The sequence below is a fragment of the Chelonia mydas genome, chromosome 7 (assembly GCF_015237465.2).
Source record: "Chelonia mydas isolate rCheMyd1 chromosome 7, rCheMyd1.pri.v2, whole genome shotgun sequence".
Lineage (NCBI taxonomy): Eukaryota > Metazoa > Chordata > Testudines > Cheloniidae > Chelonia > Chelonia mydas.
This window is the reverse complement of record NC_057853.1, coordinates 65,221,218-65,236,692: the sequence shown is the minus strand read 5'-3', so window position 1 is coordinate 65,236,692 and position 15,475 is coordinate 65,221,218. Positions and strand designations below refer to the sequence as shown.

Sequence of the window (15,475 nt, the reverse complement as noted above, 5' to 3'; positions counted from 1 at the left end):
GGGTGGAATGGTTTCAGGAATAACTGTTCTCACTAAAAGTTTCATGCAATGCTTATCTATTCAATTGTGTCATTCAGTTTAAAGGGATACCGTGAAGGCAATTCATTCTTTCAAAATAATAGTTCTACTTCTCACCATGGTGTTGAGAGAGCTAATTCATTAAATACTCATCAAGTGTTTTGAGATATGAATGGGAGACACTATGGGCTCATTCCAGTTCTCATTATAGTCATTCCGCTTTATCTATTAATACTTTGCTTTATATAAAAGGCACAACAAAACATTTGAAATCTGAGAGTCTCTCTCGTCATCAATGCAATTGGCTTTGGCCCCTTTAGATGGACAAAATATTACTAGTTTAGAATGTCTTTCCTCAGGTTACTAATAGATTAGATTATTAAAAATGGAATTTTAAACATCAGAGCAAGTGCTCACATTAATTATGTTTCCTTCTTGCATTTCATTGAGCTTGGACAATGAAAATAGTCTGGTTTCAGTTTCCAGGTGCTGTGGTGTTTGGGTTCACAGCACTGCAGAGCGGTGGTTAACAAAATATTTACAATGAAATAAGTGAAGAGAATTTTGAATAGAAATGTATCCTTTTTTGTCTGAGGCTTTGGTCGCATTTCAACAAGCTATTTAAGCACAAGAGTAACTCTAAGATGCAAGTAGTCCCACATGCTGCTTGAAGTTTCACGGGTACGTCAGTACCTTTCTGAATCAGAGCCTTAATATCGGAAGAGTGCATGCATGCACGCGAAAGCTCTGCTGGTTTTCAGTGTGCTGCAGCCCTTGCAATCCTGTTCTAATGTAAACAGCTGGTAGCGACTGAAGTCTTGGCACAAACTAGGTAAAGCCATTGTAAGTAACATTAAATAAAGCAATTACAGAAATGGAAGCAGGTATTGCAACAAGGTCCTAATGTCTTGTGGTTAAAGCACTGGACTAGGACTCAGGAGAGCTGGGTTCATTCTCAGCTCTGCTGCAGCCTTCAAGTGTGACCTTGGGCAAGCCAATCTGTGTCTCAGTCCCCTAGCTATAAAACATGAATAATAATGCATCCTTTCTCCTACTACTGCATATTTAGATCAGAACAGGAATGTTATCACTGTTTTTTTTTCCTGCACTGCCTAGCACAATGATATCAGCTATACCTCTACATGCAACAGTGGAAGTAAGGGTGTAATTGAGTAAGGAAAAATGCACATGCTCAGCGTTTTGCAAAACTTGGAAACATGAAGGGGTTACCTTACTGAGGTACAGCACTTGTCTCATTCATTGTTTTCTTTCAGTGCCTCAGTTTTCCTCCAGCTGTCTAGTTGTTTGAAAATAGTCATTTTTACACTGGGAATGTAATATTTTAATAAAGTGTTAAGTGAGCTTTGGAGAATCATTAAATTTGTTTGTGGAAACATTGTTTCTCCATATATTTATATTTTGTCCAGAAGCTGGGAGTGATTAGTTCTGCAGTCAGGTCTCTTGTTACTTAAGATGAGCCTAACTAAAACATGGTTTGCAGAACCCTTTGCTCTGATTTTTCCAGCAGCCATCTAAGGGTACATCTACATTGCAGCTGGGAGCATGTTTCCCAGCATGGACAGACATGTGAGAGCTCTGCTTGAGCTTGCATGCTAAAAGTGGCATGTGGCTATGGTGGCATTGGAGATGGCTCCGGCTAGATAACCAACTACCTACCCAGGAGGTTGGATGGGATTGTACTTGGGTGTCTAGCCAACATCACTGCAGCCACATTGCTCTGTTTTGTGTACTAGTTTACGTAGAGTTAGCTTGTGTCTTGTCTACCCACCCTGGGACATATGCTCCCTGCTGCTGTGTAGATATACCCTAAGACTGAAGGGTATTCCCTTTGGATTCTCATGCTAGAATGTCCTAACACGGGCATTTCTCCCGAGCGAAAAATTTCATCTTGCCCCCAGAGAGAGTGAAAACCCTCTGCAATGCTTCTGCTGGCCTGGGCAGAATTCAGCTGAGAAAAGGGAACTATCTGGAGTTTCCAGATGTCTGCGGAGAGTTGCTATTAGTCAGTGATGCTTCTAGGTTAGTTCTAATGGGCTTTGTGATAATTTATTCCAGCTGCACGGCTCACTTTGGAGTCAACTAGCCCTTCAGGGCCTGATGTGATGTCCACTGAAGTCAACAGGTAGGATCCTTTTGTCTTCACAGAGCACTGGATCAGGACCTGAAGTACTGTATATTCTTGAAATTAAATGTAGTTCTGGTGGACAGTGGTGGATTGGCAGTCATAGGGATGTTAGAGACCAGGTTCTGATACTGATTGCATGTGTCTCAAATCTGGAGTAGCTGCACTGACTTTTGTGGGGTTACTCTGGCTTTACATCAGTATAACAGAATCAGAATCTGGACCATGCTGTAAGCTAGTCAGAAAGGCAGTGGTCTGTAAGTGCAGGTGGCGGCTTTATTTGCACTAATTTGTCATTTAGCAGGAATCTAATTCAGTCTTTGGGTGACAGGGGGCAACTGCAACTCAAGTAAGATTAATCATAGCAATCTCCCAAAGGGAAGTGTAACACTGGCAGGCCAAGTGCCAGCTCATGCCAAGGTCCACATGTCTCAGCTGGACACAGAGACAGAGCTGGAATCTGTCCAGCTCACTTGTGGGTTAATATTAATAAAATAGGTATTGGAATGATAAGAAAGTGTTTAGTGTTTAAGTTCTACTGAATGCTTATGAGTTGCTGCCTGCATTAATTTTACTTGTAATATCTGTGTTCCATGCTGTAGTGTAATATTTGAGCAGTTGTATTGTGAGCCTCTGACCATATGAATCACCATTCGGGAGAGGGCCATTAATTAACATGAAGAGCTGCTCTTCGAGCGAAATCATTACTCCCCTGCCAAAAGAGGAGACTCATCAATGCCAGACAGGCTGTGGCCAGATCTTACAACTGGAAACTCCCCACGTCTGCTTTGAGGAATCGTCAGCCAAAGGACTAAAGACTCTTGTTGCCATTCTGTTCTTCTCCCCATGAGGATGAGTCATGCAAGTGGATTCCTCCCATCAGCTGAGTTTGCAGCTCAGATCACTTGGTAGGAGGGGGATAAAAACCTCAAACAAAAGGAACTAGGTATTTCTAGGCTGCTTGGACTCTGGTGGGACAAGGTGTTTCCAGGCATAAGAAAGATCCCCAGATGCTTAGCTTGGGTTAGCCCTAAGGGACAAATTTGACCTTGCTGAGCATAGAAGCCTATACTACCTCCTTCATGTGTCTATGTTTGATCGCTTTAATCTTGTAAATAACCCTCTTTTCCTATTTAATCAATCTTCATCTAGTTTACTATGTCATTGGCTACAAGCTTTGTCTTTGGTGAGAGACCTAAAGCGCAGTTGACCTGGGGTAAGTAATGGTCCTTTGGGATCAGGAGAAACCTGAATATTGCTGTGATTCTTGGTCTCGGGCCATCTGTCAATGGTACACTCACCTCGTGGCAAGACAGACCAGAGTACCCAAGGGGACTGTCTGACTCCATGTTAAGGCTGGTATAGTGCCTGAGGAGTTTGCACTTGGTGAAGTTGATTGGTGAAATATAAGTTTAGAACTCATAACCAGCTAGAAGTGTGTGCCCTCGTTTCTAACAGTCTGCCCTGAGGTTGTTACGCATACTCTTGTATAACCTTTGGGAGTGTTACGGGAAGTAATGTCAATGGGCATTGCGCCCGATTACCCCAAAGCTGAATTTGGCCTGGAAGCATTTTGGATGGTGAATCATAAGCTAATGGTCCTCTCTTAGCTGTTTTTCCTTTTGGAGTGTAATTTATGCATTTTGCACACCCACTAAATGCCAAAATAGTGCAAGGTACACTGTTGCCACATATACCTTTTCTGATAATCTTATGCTAATGTGCATTTCTCACTGTTTACATGTCTGCTGAGTTTGGCCCAGAAACGTCAAATGAAATTCCACTTGCTAGCTCCAGGTTGCATTTGGCCCTATGTCTTGCCGTCTCTGATTCTAGTAAGAATTTGTGATGGTGAAATTGACTCAAAACAGAAACCACAATGGCTGTTTATAACAGTTGAATCAGAAGACTTAACTGCTAGAGATTATGTTGTGGCTTTGAAGCCACAGCCTTCGCTGAGTGGGAGAGGAAGGCTTAATCAGTAGCTAGAGTCCCCTATCATTCTGTCTAACCCAACCTGAATTCCTCCAGGGGTTCTGAGAAAGACACACGCTTGCATGAGATTTCCAATATGCTATACAGGGTGCAGTAAGGTGGGAGAAGTCTCCTTGCACACCCTCCCCTTTACACACCCATGCAAAACCAAGCCCTATGGATTTATTTTAGTGTGAGCAGTGCTTTGAGCTTCAGTGCTTACCGAGAGCCATATCCAATGAAAAGATTGTTATACCTGTACTGCACCTGTATTACTGCTCTGTGGTCCACAGCACTCACTCTAGGCTCACAGCTCCTCAGCGGTCACTTTTTGGGCAGAGACCTTCATATCTTCCCCTCCTGATGGTTTTTTTCAGGCTGCACACTTCCCTGACTGCACTGTGAGTTCCCCAGGAAGTCGGACTGCCTACGCAGGCCTGCTTAGGCATTCTCCTCAGAGGCTATAAACAGCATAATTGCACACAGTTAAAAGTTACCACACAGCCCTTTCTAAGCAAGCATATTAAGTCTCAAAGTGAAAGCATTACAGAGAAAACATTAAAAATAAATTAAAAATCCTAAACACCTGCTAATAAGCTTATAAGGGATCACCCCCCCCCCCCAAACTCCATAAAGGGCTCTGGTAGAATTCAGTCTGTCAGACCCCAGCAAGGGGGTTTTCTGTGGTCACAAGTTCTTAACAGCCTTAGCTCAGAATAAGAACCCATATGCATAGGTTAGCCTTTCCTTTATGCAGCCTGGGGCTTTGATCTGCAGAGACCGTGAATAGGTAATCAGCTAGACAACACTTCTCACCTCTGGGTGTAACTTCAAAAGGTTGGGTCTGGAGGTGGGAATTTGCAGTCCTCTCCCCCCAGGTATTTCCTAGGAACTCCATTTACCTTTGTTGGTCCTGAAAGTTCCTTCTTGTCTGGCACATTGTTTAAAATAGTCCTTTGATGCTCCTAACACTTCCCAGGGTTTACATTGGCCACGTCTCCCCCACTAGAGAAGTTACATACAGTCTGACAATAATACATAAACTTTGCATTTCTAATACAATGACTCCAAAGCCAATTAAACTTAAGATCTCCCAAAGATACTGTAGGAAATTGCCATATTTGTCACAAATATGTCTCACAGTCTTTAGCAGCATGACATGATTATTTTATTGCTCTGTTAGCAGGTGCTGGCTCCATACAAAGAGCTGCAGTTTAGCAGCTACGGATGCTGATGCGGCTATTCAGATTTCATCCTAAAGAAAAAGGCAGGTCTCCCCATCCAAGGTGAGGTTACTGTGGCCTTAGGACTAAAGAAGCCTGGAGAGAAGGCTTAGGCTCAGGTGTATGTAGAGTTTAAATGATCTTTATGTTAATACACCAGACTCCGGGAGGGGATGGCGGTGACTAGTTCAGTCACCAAGACCCCCTTGGGACTGTCACCTGATGTGCTGGAATTACCTCTGAGCCTGTTTTCCCTGCCTTGTTGAGCCAGACACACTAGCCTGCTGCAACACAGACCCAGATCTGGTCCACACCCCCAAAGCTGCAGACTTTAACCAAAAACTGCTCAGCAGGTCACCTATCTCCAGCACCTAGAAACCCAGTTCCCAATGGGATCCAAACCCCAAATAAACTTGTTTTACTCCATATAAAATGGATAGAGATATGCACAGCTGTTTGCTCCTCCAGGTATTAATCACTTACTCTGGGTTAATCAATAAATGAAAGTGATTTTATTAAGTATAACAAGTAGGATTTAAGTGGTTTCAAGTAATAACAGACAGAACAAAGTAAGCCACCAAGCAAAATAAAGCAAAAACATGCAAGTCTAAGCCTAAAACATTAAGAAACTGTTTACAGGTAAAATCTTACCCTCAGATGTTCCAATAAGCTTCTTTCACAGACTAGATTCCTGCCTAGTCCTGGACCCAATCCTTTCCCCGGTTCAGTCCTTGCTAGTTCCGGCTCAGGAGGTAACTAGGAGTTCTCTCGTGGCTGGCAGCCCCTTTGTTCTGTTCCACCCCATTTTATAGCAGCAAGGTGGGAATCTTTTGTCTCTCTGGGTCCCCACCCCTCCTAAATGGAAAAGTACCAGATTTAAGATGGATTCCAGTATCATGTGACATGGTCACATGTCCTGTGAGACCTCATTCTTCATTACCCACGGGCTGGCCAGCACGTACACTGGAAGGCCTGCAGATAGATATACCCATTCACAACCAATTGTCCTAACCAATGGGAGCCATCTAGATTCTAAGCCACCATTAATGGGCCACACTTTGCATAATTACAATAGAACCTCAGTTATATTTCATATTTCTAGTTTCAGATACAAGAATGATTCCTACATACAATTAGGATGAACACACTCAGTAGATTATAAGCTTTGTAATGATAACTTACAAGAGACCTTTTGCATAAAGCATATTCCAGTTACATTATATTCACATTGATAAGCATATTTCCATAAAACATTATGGAGCACAGCGTCACAATGGCATTTATTCTTTGCAGAAAGGCTGCAGTTTGTAGGAGCTGGGTGGGGATTCCACCAGCTGCTGAAGGCCAACAGGCTGATGTGCATAGCAGCATCTGCACATATGGCATCTCATGGAACCTGAAGAGAGCATGTTTTTGCAGACTTTTGCCTAAAACACAAAGATTTACATTTGTTTCTCTCCCTGCATTTCAACTGTGTATACCTGGGATAGTTGTTTCCCGAGTTACTAATCCTTATGCTTCAGGGTCTGAATTACTACCTTGGATCAGGAAGGAATTTTTACCCTCATTGTATAATATCCTGCTAAGCAGGGGCTTTGTGGGATTTAGTCTTTATTCAGAGTGTCAGCCACTGGCCAGAGCCCAAGAGAGTGGATCAGATCCTCAGCGGGCCTAAAACAACACTGTTCCCCTGACTTCAATGGAGAGATGCTGATTTACGCCAACTCATGATCTGACCCAGAACCTACCATCTATGCGCCTGGTCTAGCAGTTCCTCACCACCTCACATTCCAGCAGCATGAATGATCATTTAGTAGGCACTTTGTTTCTTACTGCCGTGGCTTCAGCGCACTGTTGGAATGGGCACAAAAGGGCAGAGGGCAACTGCAGAGCACAAAGATGACAAAATAAAATGGGGAGAACCTGTGGGTTGTTAGGATCTTAACAGAGAGCCCGATGACAAAATGCAATCAGACAGAAAGGACTTGGTTTCAGATGTAAAGTAAGCTACATAGGTGAAAGGGTTCTCTTTAAACTGTCAGCATTAATTTAAGCCAAACTTAATTAAAAAATAAACCAAAACAGCTGGATCTAGGAAGTGGTTGATTGACCTCAGCACTGGCCATTTTCCTTTTCTCCTCTTAAACCATTGTTTGTCAGCTTCCACTTAAAGCAAACCAGAGCTGTCAGGCTAACCACAATCAAAACCAGTGGGTTTGCTTCCATCTATTATTTCTCTGCATATTTGACATGCATTAAGAAAAAGTACAAAGCATTACTGAAAAAGCACAAAGCATGACTGAAAAATCTTTCCTCCCCATGTAAAAAGGTGCTGTATTGTGCTGCTTAAGTGGAAATCCCAGCAAAACATTTTACACTAGCACAATGTCTTGTACCCCAGAGAACCTCAAACTGCTGTGCTTACTGAAAACGACCTGCCGATTATAGATGAGGGTCTGTGCAATCATTGTACCGGGGAAGCAGTATTGCCTGTGCTTAGGGTACAGGACTGTGATGCAGCAAATACAGGTTCTACTCCTGGCTCTACAAACTAACTTGGTGAGTGAACTTGGAGTTGCATCTGCTGTCTCTCTCTTTTCCCTCCCACCCCTTGTCTTGTCTAGAGAGAGCGTGAGCTGCTTAGGGCAAAGATTATCTCTTACTATTTACTTGTACAGTGCCTAGCACAGGGGGTCCCCAGTTGTTGTCTCAGCCTCTCTAGGCACAGCTGTAATACAAATAAATACTAAACTCAAATGCAACTTCCTTTGAGGTGAAACATGGCAACTGTATAGAAGTATACAATAGCATATATTCAACATGGATGCGGCGTGGGAGGACTTAGGCAGAACACAATTGCCCAAACAAATTTGGCCAGGACACTGGATTTAACATCCCACCTCTAGTGGAAAAAGCCATAGCCCCTGGTTTGATTTCTCAGCTTAATCAGCGCTGATAACGAGAGAAACAGCCAGCTCTTCAAAAAGGTATTTAGGTGTCAATCTCATTGAAGTCGTTGGGAGTTGGTGTTTAAATACCTTTGAAGATCTGGGCCAAATTAAATTAATAACTGGTGTTATTCATCACATCAGTACCATAAAGCCTACCCAAAAGATTAACGTAACACTGGTGCGGTTGGTGATGGCATTCAGTCTAATAAATACTGCAGGGTCAATGCTTTCTCTACACCCACTCTCAAAGCATCTTTTCTCAAAGTATCTGGGCTACCTGTGGGAAAGCCAAATTGTGTTTCTTCAAAAAGACTGTCACGTGATCAGTGTCACTGCCACTCATTCAACCTCCTGGAGGGAACTCACTCTGGTACTGAAAAATAAACATGATCATGTTTATTTTCTGAGCTGTTTCTCAGAAGCTACTAAAGGATGGCAAACTGTTTACTTACTCGACTTCCTATTGTGGGACTTTCAACATTTCCCCCATATAGGTACAGAGTGCTGGTACAAGGAGCATTTATTAACACCTGAGTGGGTGACTGGATGGTTCAAGAAATTACTAACATAATACCTCTCACTCCTAGGTTACCAGTATAAGTCCAAACAGAGTAGTGTCTAAAAGGTGTTATCCTATTGTTTGTAAGCAAACCGGTTCAGTTCTCAGTCCTGTCCCTAGTAGACAGTTGGGGACAAAACCCATTCTATTAACCTCAGTTGGATTATTAACATGCTTAGTAATTTAGACATGTGCGTAAGTAACCTGCTAAATCAGGGCCCAAATCTAGACAGACTTTAGAAAACAACAATTATCTGTCAAAGTGACTGTTCACATAGTGAAACAGTATCTGGTGCTGAGGGAGTGTCTGAAATCTATGTATGTATGTATAGGATAATTTTGCAAAGTATAAAGCCAAAATTTTAAAAAACATGAACCTAAGATCAGATTCCTGAGTTCATATTTAACTTTAGACTCCTATTCATAGAGTCTTGCCTAAATGCTTTGATTCACTGGTTTTGTTATTTTATTTGACCCTCATCTTGAATACCACAACAGTATTGAGAAAATGAAGTGTATGGCACAGGCATTCTTAATGGCTAACTGCAGGGAAATCTGAGCAAATATAATGAATGAGGGTGATTTGTTATGAAATATTGCTATCCCTCCTTTAAATATTAGGACGGCATTGTGTTAGTATTTGCATTAGAATAAGAAATGATTTGTTGTTTAGTTAGTTGTATTTTGAAAAATATCTAATAAGTAACTAAGTAACTGTTGGCTTTTGTTTTAGTGGAAATTTGTTGATTTAGTTGGTTTCTGAAATGGCTCTGGTGAGCTGGCCTTATTTCCCTTTGGTACTTCAGAAGGAAGCCTAAAACTCTGGGGTTGATTCGGACCTCACTTAAACCAGTGTAAGTTAGGCATAACAGCATTCCAAGTCAACAAGTGACACTGGGGAAAGTCAGATCAAAATTAGGCCCTCTCCCCCTGCCTGTGCAGAGCTGTATCTGCATCCAACATTCAAGCCAAACTGCCACATTTGACGTTTGAAAAAGTTTGGTTAACTTTTTCCTCAGTGTTCATGGCCTTTACATTTCTAGATTCTGTCCAGCACCAGAAGCTCCAAATTGCCAGCATAAAGGCTATTCTTGTAATGTTTTTGAATAATCAGATTTCTGGTGCAAGAGGTTCATATAACTGTAATAAGCATCTCCCACCCTTTGAGTGCTTATCAGAAGCAAATTGAATAAGGCACCTGAATTCGAGTCAGGCACCATTATGTTCTAATACACAAAGAGTAACACATTCAACCTTGATGGCCGGTATTTCACTTTATGAGGGGGTGGGGGGGAAAACCAGGAAAAACTAGCATAAGTTGTCCATGGGAGAGAGGCCACAGTGACTCATGAATCAGAATGACAAAATGGTGGCAGCCTCACAGCTACTTATGCATCAGACAGGAAAACTTACAATTAAAGAAAACAGATGTCGTCTTTTGCCACTGCTGTCTACATAAACCGCAGCTGAACTTTGGATCTGAACTTTGCTGCTGACTCCTATTTCTATAACCACCCAAGCTAAAACCTCCAATCCAAACAACCCCAACTGCTGGAAAAGCTTGGCTCTAACCTGGGCCCATCTCTGTTCTCAGCCTTTCAGTTTGCTAGTCTCATACAGCAAGGGAGTAAGAGTTTTAGTCCTTTCAAATTTAATAAGAGTCCTCTCTCTCCCTTTCAATTTTGTTGTAATTAATGCATTTTGTATCTCAGTGACACTTGTCCCAGACAACCATCATGGACTAACAGAATTATCAAATAGCTTTGAAGAGCTATAATTTGATGTCTGGAGAGTTTGACACATTTAAAAGGCTTTTTATTAACTTATGATTTAAAATTTGGAGGGAAGTTTATTTTAAAAAACAAATCCAGCCTAGAACCTGTGACAGTGCATCCATATAAAGTGTTCAATCTCTCCATTTTATTACATGCCCCTGTCTCCTACATTCCTGTTCTATATGCCCGTCTTTCTGCTTCAGCATTGTGGTTGTCCTGCTGCTTTTTCCTCTGACTAACAATGAAGAGATCAAGCCGAAGATACTGTAGAGACGAACTGAGAAATGCACAATATATGGTAATGAAAGATGGCCATGAGAGCACTTTGTACTGTATTAGCGAGATTTTCCCTCCTCACAACGCTGGCTGTGAACCACCTACAATGAGCCCAGGGAGAATTTCCCTAATGCAGGCACTGTGTCATCACAGGTGACCGTACACTGTCCTGCTTACAAGCTCCAGCAGAGGGGTGACACCAGGGAATGGAGGGGCACCAATCAGCCTCACCTCAGTCCCTGGAAAAGTCGTGGGGCAGGTCCTCAAGGAACCAATTCTGAAGCACTTAGAGGAAAGTGATCTGGAACAGTCAGCATGGATTCACTAAGGGCAAGTCATGCCTGACTAACCTACTTGCCTTCTATGACGAGATAACTGGCTCTGTGGGTGAGGGGAAAGCAGTGAATGTGTTATTCCTTGACTTTAGCAAAGCTTTTGATATGGTCTCCCACAGTGTTCTTGCTAGCAAGTTAAAGTATGGGCTGGATAAATGGACTATAACAGGGGTAGGCAACCTATGACACGCGTGCCAAAGGCAGCGCATGAGCTGATTTTCAGTGGCACTCACACTGCCCGGGGTCCTGGCCACTGGTCCGGGGGGCTCTGCATTTTAATTTAATTTTAAATGAAGCTTCTTAAACAATTTAAAAACCTTATTTACTTTACATACAACAATAGTTTAGTTATATATTAAAGACTTATAGACAGAGACCTTCTAAAAACATTAAAATGTATTACTGGCATGCAAAACCTTAAATTAGAGTGAATAAATGAAGACTCAGCACACCACTTCTGAAAGGTTGCTGACCCCTGCACTATAAGGTGGGGGGAAAGCTAGCTAGATCATCGGGCTCAACGGGTAGTGATCAATGGCTCCATGTCTAGTTGGCAGCCAGTATCAAGTGGACTGCCCCAGGGGTCGGTCCTGGGGCCAGTTTTGTTCAATATCTTCATTAATGATCTGGAGGATGGCGTGGATTGCACCCTTAGCAAGTTTGCAGAGGACACTAAACTGGGAGGAGTGGTAGATACGCTGGAGGATAGGGATAGGATACAGAGGGACCTAGACAAATCAGAGGATTGGTCCAAAAGAAATCTGATGAGGTTCAACAAGGACAAGTGCAGAGTCCTGCACTTAGGATGGAAGAATCCCATGCACTGACTAAGGACAGAGTGGCTAGGCAGCAGTTCTACAGAAAAGGACTAGGAGTTACAGTGGACGTGAAGCTGGATATGAGTCAACAGTGTGCCCTTATTTCCATGAAGGCTAATGGCATTTTGGGCTATATAAGTAGGAGCACTGCCAGCAGATTGAGGGACATGATCATTCCCCTCTATTCGGCATTGGTGAGGCCTCATCTGGAATACTATGTCCAGTTTTGGGCCCCACACTACAAGAAGGATGTGGAAAAATTGGAAAGAGCCCAGCAGAGGGCCACAAAAATGATTAGGGGGCTGGAGCACTTATGACTTACGAGGAGAGGCTGAGGGAACTGGGATTATTTAGTCTGCAGAAGAGAAGAATGAGGGGGGATTTGATAGCTGCTTTCAACTATCTGAAAGGGGGTTCCAAAGAGGATGGATCTAGACTATTCTGAGTGGTAGCAGATGACAGAACAAGGAGTAATGGTCTCAAGTTGCAGTGGGAGAGGTTTAGGTTGAATATTAGGAAAAACTTTTTCACTAGGAGGGTGGTGAAGCACTGGAATGGGTTACCTAGGGAGGCGGTGGAATCTCCATCTGTAGAGGTTTTTAAGGCCCAGCTTGAAAAAACCCTGTCTGGGATGATTTAGTTGGGGTTGGTCCTGATTTGAGGTCTCTTCCAACCCTGATATTCTATGATTTTGTACATGCTTTGAAAATGAACAAGACCACATCAACAAAATACCTATCACCAATTTCCATTCCCAACTGGGAGAGCCACAGGTCTCCAGTGTTTGACTAGCTGCTTGGGTTGAAAAGGGGCAACATGATATAGGTATCTAAATATGCAGATGGCTCCTAGGGGGATTTTTAAGGAGTTAGATACCTAGACGCTGTTTAAAATGATAAAAGTCCTGTCTGCATCTTCAGGCACCTAAATACCTTTCAAAATCTTAATCTGAGCATCTTTTGCAGCAGGATTTAAATCAGTATTGCTAATATCCCTAGACCTGTCTGCATGAAACCTCTGAGGAAACCACCTAAAAATCTGCTAGTAAGCAAAGGGTAAATCTGACTGTAGGAAGTAATTCATGACCTCTTTTTGACCCTATAAGACAACAGTGACAGTGGAATTACTCCCTCATTGCAGGCTCAGCTTCTTGCTGAAGAATGGAACAGTTTTCTTAGAGCTAAACATTTTCTAGATTTAAATAAAACAGATCAACCCCTCTCCCTCCGAATCAAAATGGACTCCACGTACTGTCAGACTTCTCAGGTCAGTTCATATCTCATGATGAATCTAGGCATATTTGCAGCATCCTCTTGACATACAATACACTGGATTGCTAATTGCTTTCTTCTACTGTGTGTGGGGGCAGCCATTTTTAATTGTTTTCATAATGACAAACAGAAGCGCAAGGGCCTGTCATTAGATTAGCAAGATGGATGTATCAACATTCAACTTCTATTCCAAAGACCCCAGTAAAAAAATAAGAGTTTTTCATTTTTGTATTGCATACTTTACACTGCATCAGTTTGCTTTTATCAATCTTTCATAAAAAGAATACAAAGTGTTTCCCACATGCTGCAAGTTAATAGTTATGGCACCCCAGAAAACAAGAGACTGCACTCCCATAATTAACATTCCCTAGCACAGAATCCAGGAGAACTTGCTGCAGAATTAGGGCTTAAAACGCGTTCTGACAGCAGTACCAACACCAGCATATAACTGCCATGGCCATCCTTCTCCAGTGCATGCCATATGCACTGTTAACACTGTCTGTTCCTCTAACCAGTATTGTCTCATGGTTTCCTTGTACTCCCCCATCTGCCTCCATATTATCTGTTGTCCTAGACTTAGACTGAAAGCTCTTTGGGTCAGGAACCAACTGTTTGTGCTGGGTGCTGAACAAGCACGGAACAATGGGGTCCCGGTCCACCCCTGACGCTCTTAGCCAGTATGGAGTGGTTATTATAACACCTTAGGAAAGGCTCTTTGAAACACAGAGAGAGGGAAAAACAGAAATTATGGCATATAACTACAATTTCTATCTGAGTCTGGAAATTGAAGAGGGCCACCATTTTTTTATTTGTGCCACAAATAGCATTTGGAGGCTATAACCAAAATAGCTGTACATACGCATGGTAAAGAGAGTCCTTACTCCTAAAAGCTTACAGGCTCAACAGAAAGACACAGAGGAAGCATTCTCCCTATCTTAGAGAGGGAGGACTAAGGCAATTGCTTCAGCTATCTCTGCCAAGGGGGATATAGAAAATCTGTGGCAAAGGTAGGAATTGAACCCAGAGATCTCCAGTCTCAAAGTCATCTCCTCCTCTAAGAAATGGGTCCTACATACTTTTTTTTTTTTAAGCTTACCCTTCAGTATTTTAAGTTTCAGGACATCATCATTACCCCTGTTGATCAGTTGATTTTTAACATGGAATTAAAAAAAAAATTGAATATATTTACACATTTATTTATTTTTTGGTAAGTTACTGAGTTTTCTTCCTTTGTGCCAAATTCAGGAAGTTGAAACAAAACAAAAACACACCACCATTTTACCAGAAAGAGTGGGGCTGGGCTTTGATAGCATGTACACTAAAAGTTAGTGATTAAGCTGCAAACTGACTTATCCAGGGCTTTTTGTACACAAACTGAAACCCTGAATGTGGAGAGTACATGGATCAAAAGCAAACTGTAGGAGGCTGGAATGACTCAGGAGAAGGAAAGAACCTCCCCCTCCTCCCAGCACAGCTACAACCAGCAAAAGCTTTGTTTCTAGAGATAATAACAAGAAAGCAAAATAAGTTATCATAAACAGACTAGACACTCCCTACCTTGAGGCTGAAACTAGCTTGACAACTACAGACAAACTGACCAATCTTCCCCAACATACACTCAACCCCAGTGCTTTTAAAGCAACCAATTTATAGTCCTTATCCTAAGCACCTGTGCAGGTAAGGGAGCATCTGAACTGAGATTAACCCCTTGTTTGCTGGTAATGCCCCTGCATCCTGTTACACAGACATGAATCGGAGCAGGAGATTGTGTCAGAACTGTACTCCTCTTTCTTCTCAGCGCAACTAATAAAAGGCATGCAAGACAATATCTGTTCATGTTTTGTGCAGAGATGGATGTAACATGGTCACGCAACCTGGGCAAAATCTATGCTATGAGCAAGGGGTGTGATGCCCCTGCTTGTGCACACATACCTGTGCTAGCTTGATGAGAGCTATCACAAGCATAAATAGTAGTGTGGCTGCGGTAGCACAGGTAACAATAGCTTAGCCCTGACAAGTACAAATACACCTGAACCCCGTGGGTACATGCTTGGCTCAGCTAAGCTGGGCCTCCACTGCTGTGACCCATGCTACCACAGCTACCCTACAATTAATACTCAAGCTAGCTCAGT

General features: G+C 42.5%; 1 long non-coding RNA gene across 1 annotated transcript in view; it reads right to left on the bottom strand.

The window, feature by feature from the left end:
- LOC122466607 overlaps positions 1-15,122 on the bottom strand; it is a 70,158-nt gene extending 55,036 nt beyond the window's left edge. The window contains exon 1 of the long non-coding RNA XR_006292250.1: positions 14,901-15,122. This is a non-coding gene — a long non-coding RNA (uncharacterized LOC122466607). The remainder of the gene's footprint in view (positions 1-14,900) is intronic.
- Between the last annotated feature and the right edge of the window lie 353 nt (positions 15,123-15,475).